Source organism: Dermochelys coriacea, chromosome 27, assembly GCF_009764565.3.
Source record: "Dermochelys coriacea isolate rDerCor1 chromosome 27, rDerCor1.pri.v4, whole genome shotgun sequence".
Lineage (NCBI taxonomy): Eukaryota > Metazoa > Chordata > Testudines > Dermochelyidae > Dermochelys > Dermochelys coriacea.
In genome coordinates, this window is record NC_050094.1 from 7,316,718 (window position 1) to 7,321,407 (window position 4,690).

The 4,690-nt window shown below is 47.5% G+C and overlaps 1 long non-coding RNA gene across 1 annotated transcript; it reads left to right on the forward strand.

The window, feature by feature from the left end:
• The first annotated feature begins 327 nt into the window (after positions 1-327).
• On the forward strand, positions 328-2,980 carry LOC119848933. The gene is made up of 3 exons (XR_005290378.2): positions 328-1,756; positions 1,887-1,970; positions 2,735-2,980. It is a non-coding gene; the product is annotated as an uncharacterized LOC119848933 (long non-coding RNA).
• The last annotated feature ends 1,710 nt before the right edge of the window (positions 2,981-4,690 follow it).

The following is a 4,690-nucleotide window of genomic DNA, read 5'->3' on the forward strand; positions in this document are numbered from 1 at the left end:
TATGTACAAGTCAAAACCAAATAAAGCAAGGAAACATTTCCTTATCAAGACAAGAAAATCAACGCGATTCATTCGGACACTTTTCTGAAGAAAATGTCAGAGAAATTACTACATTCTTGCAAAATGGTTCAACTTCAACTCACCTGTGCTGGCTGATGGAAGTCTGCTGTGTCGGAAATGATCTGACCAGCACTAATTATGGGGGGATGGGCTGCAGTGGGGGCCTTGGGCTCATTAGTCAGATGAAGCCAGTGGAAAATTCCGCTTGCCGGGGGCAGGCTGGGGGGAGCTGGGTGGGGGAGTGGTACCCCGGTTGGCTGCTCAGTGCCCTGTGCTCTGCCATGTGTTTATGTAAGAGCAGGGAGGGCACTGGAGTCAGCAATCAGCTGCATGCCTCCTGATCTCCCCTTCCCCTTCTTCTCCTGCATCTGTAAACAAGACCAGTATTTACTCTGGTGATTAGGTACAAAACTAATCCCAGGCCAGGGATTTATTGCAGCCTTAAACAGCCAAGACCTCAAACAGCCCCCAGTGTCGGGATGGAGAGCTGAGAGTTCCCATCCCATCTTCCTTCCCAGGATCTCCAACACCTTCCAGATGGGGAAACTGAGGCACAGATGTGCAGCAACTCACCCACAGCAAGTCTGTGGCAGAGTCGGGAATAGAACCGAGGAATCCTGCCTCTCTGCCCGACACAGCGCTATACACCACATACTTTATGTAATAGTGATAGGATGTGGGATGGACTGTCTGACAAGGGGCTTTTATCATACACTGCACTGCACTCTGCCCACTGATGCACTCCACTGAAACAACTTCCGACATCCCAACCACACTGCCACCAGAAATGTTCCTCCCCCAGCCCCCCAAGCGAAGTGCAGGATGGACGTCATTTCACCTTAGGCAGGGGACAAGTTTAAGGGCTGGAACCCTCAAGTGCTAGAAGTGTTTGCTTCCTCCTGTTGTGGACTTTGGAATTTCCCCATCCCAACAGGTTCAGCACTTGTTGGTAACCTGGGTAGTTTGTGAGATCTCAGACCTTAAACGCGGATTTAAAGGGAACTGAGTTTTGATCGTTTATTTTCCAGATCTTCAAGTTGGATTTATTATTTTCCCCCTTCTGAGGCTGGAGAAGTTGGAATCCTGGCACCCAGACAGTCTGGTTTTTCCAGCAGAGGGCTGCAAATGCTTAGCTGTCTCTGATAGGTTTTGGTAAAATGTGGCATTAGCCAAAGCAAAGAGCAACCAATTGTATGGAAATCAAAACATGAATAAGTGCCCCTTGCTCCCCTTCTAGGAGGATTTCTTTCTTCTCTTTCTTACAAAAATAGGAAAACCAAAGATGAAACTGTTACAATGGGATGTCACAGTGGGATCTGCAGCTCTAAACAGCTTGCTGGGTGACTGTAGCTGGGTATAAAAGGATTGGTCATCATTAGGGTTCAGAGTTAACAAACCAAATTGTGTTGGGGCAGTTCCCTGCATTGGCCAAGAAGGGGTTAAAGAGTGCTTCTGATTACATTTAGACCCAGCCTGCCGCACCTGTGAGGCTTATCAAGCCTGGGGACCGTGGCCCTTTAAAAGGGAGGATCCCAGCTCAGTGAGAGGTGGCACTCTGAAGCAAGCAGGATTGGAATACAGGGCTTCTCCTTTCTCCTACTTACTGGGGAGAGCGCTTTAGTCTCAGAAGCCCTGTCAGTAAGGGGAGTGGCTGGCTTTGGAGCCCTGGAACCCCGTTTATTTGGATGCTCAGGGGGTAGGTGTCTGGCTCTCCTCCCAGGGGCTGCTTCTTCCTCACACTCTGTGGGCCTGCACGGACCCTGCTTCTTGTAGGCTGTAGAAGTATTTTGCTCTTTTTTATTATTATTATTTTATTATTCATTTAGACTACTGTGAATGCCTGGAAGGGGGCAAACTCCCTAAGAGACACAGCTGGAAGGCTGTGCCCTGGATTCTGAAACCCATCTAAGGTAATGCTGCTATCCAGAGGAGGAGGACTGGGGTGAGAGATGTGCCCATCCTTGCCATAAGGAGACACTAGAGAAGCGGGATGAGGCTTATAGGTGTTGGGGAAACATCAACTTCACTGCACAGGCACAAACAGGTGGAAAAATATTTCCACTGACCATCAAAATTCACAGCAAGGCAAAGTAAGAGAATTGCTGCTTGAGAATCCATTAGTTTGAGCTAAGGATGTTTACTCTGTATTTTAACGTGATGGCAACAACTTGTATTTTAACAGCTATAAAGCTTTAACTCTTTGAATCTCAACCTTTACTGTCATTATATTGTTAATGCCTTGTGCCCTCCCCTCCCCCCCCATAATTTCCTGCTACTGTGAAAATTTAAGTAGATAAAAGTTGAAAGGGGGGGAAGCTTTAAAAATGAAGGAATAGAACCCATCACACCAAAGAAACCAGCCAGGGCAGCTGGCACTGCTCACAGCTGCAGCCTTGACCTGATGTCGCTACATCAGTTACACTCCAGTCACATGCTGAAGGGTTTTAGGTGCAAGGGGAGGGAGGGCTAGCTCTGCTTCATGAAACCTTCGAAGCTGAGGCACTAGGAACACCAATATCTGGCTGCATCTAGATGCTGTGCACCAGCCCAATTTGACTTGTGGTTTTCAGAGACTTGATCCCTGCCAGGTCTTTCTGTACAAGCCCTGCTGTCACTTTCTCTGCAACCAAGGGGCACTAGACAATGTTAATTTTCTGTTTTGTTTTTTTTAAAGGAAAGCTCAGTTTCTGCCATAATCATAGGACTCCGGGAGCTGGGACTTTAAGAGGACCACCAAATACCACAAGACTTGTAATAAAATCATGAGAGCAGGCAAGGTTGCAGAGTGGGCTGTGTGGTCTTGTTCTGTCCTTCCACTGTGTTTAGCTTGTGAGCAGGTTTCTTGCTGAATGGCCAACCCCAAGTGTTACAAATTAGCTTAAAAATCATGAATTTAAGAATAAATTGTGGGTTCTTTTTATTTGCTTTCTGGCCGTTAAGCACTTGGGTCATATTTGTGAGCTTTTCTTAGCAACCAGAGGGGCTAGAATCTTCCTCTTTTCTGCTGAGATTCTCATAAAATCATGGGACTCTGGGAACTGGAGCTTTATGGAAAACACCAAACACAACAAGATTCACAATGAAATCACAAGAGTTGGCAACTGGGGGAGGTGGATTTTGGGGAGGGGGGCAAAAAAAGTGTTGTGAATTTGTGTTGTTTGACACGAACAATTCAGTGAAACCCTCTGCTGCTTCCCCCATCCCCCCCCCACGTGCCCAAATCTGTAAGTCTAAATGGTTTTGGGGTGTGTTTGTCTGTTTTTCCAAAATGACATTTTGTTTAAAAATTTCCTTCAATTTATTTTTTTTAAAAAATAAAACCCTAAAAGGTGTGTTTAGCTCAAAATCAAAGCAACCTGTTTTGTTTGACCTAAAATGATTGTTTGATTTACTAAAAATTTAGTTTTTTGGTTCAATCCAATCTTTTTTTTTTCCCCTCAAAGGGCCAGTGAACCAAAAAGCAATTGTTTAATCTCACCGCTCGATTGAAGACATTGCTCTTGTAAATTTCAGCCCTCTGCCTGATCTAGGTCAGGAGACAGGCTGGGGCCCACAATCTCACAGGGGAAATGGAAGCAGAGAATCTGACAACAGCAAGGCAGGAAATTACCTACATCCTTATATCCCATTTCTCCCCCCCCCCCCAGTTTACTGCACCCCAACAACTCCAAGCCCTTTTCTGATGGGGATATGCCACAGCCCTCCAGGCCTCTGTGTCTCTTCTCTTGTAAGAAATGATGAAATGTCTGGGAAGCCTGGGGATTAATTATTTTCAGGAGTCTGCTGATTAACAGTGCCACAGGGGTGCCACCATATGGCCATTTTAATGCCAGACTGATGATTGCAGTGTAGCAATGCCCTCAGTGTTGTATCACAGGACAGCATTCCCGTGCAAAGTCACATGCCATGCAATGCAGCCAGGCACCCCGTGCAAAGGTACAACAGTGTGGTGCGACACCAGTGTACAACACAATGCGACAGCCCAGTGCACGGAACAATGCCACGCTGCAACCAGCTCTCCAGCATGTCCCGTACAATCGCAGTGCAATGCCCGGCTGCCCAGAGCCACAGTTCTCATTTTATTTCCAGCTGAACCACAGCTGGGATGTGGCGGGTTTCCTTTCTGGCAGGTGAGGGAGGCGGCTGTGGGGGCCGAAGCAGAATTATTGGGAAGGATGGCGACTCTCCACAGTTAGTTAAATCCACCTCTCACCAGGGGAGGGCACAGTCCATCTCTGCGAGGATGGATCTCGTGACCTGAGCCAGGCGTCCACCTTGTGCACTTCACAAGTATGACTGGGAGGTCTGGTATTGACGCAGGCTCAGGGTGGAGGTGGCAGATCATGAGTGAGGGGGGCCAATGGAGGAACGGTGTCTGGGAAACTTGCAGCCTCACTCAGTTCTGTACCGCAGCTATGTTCCCCCATGAAATCCACGATCCCTGGGTGGACAAAGTCAGGTCCCTGGATAAAGAGGATACAGCTAACAGCCTGAATCCCCACAGAGGGAGCGGGGAAAACAGCGGTGTTCACCGGGGGTTATAGTGGATGAATGGACTATAATGTGGATAGAAAACTGGCTAGATTGTCGGGCTCAACGGGTAGTGATCAACGGCTCCATGTCTAGTTGG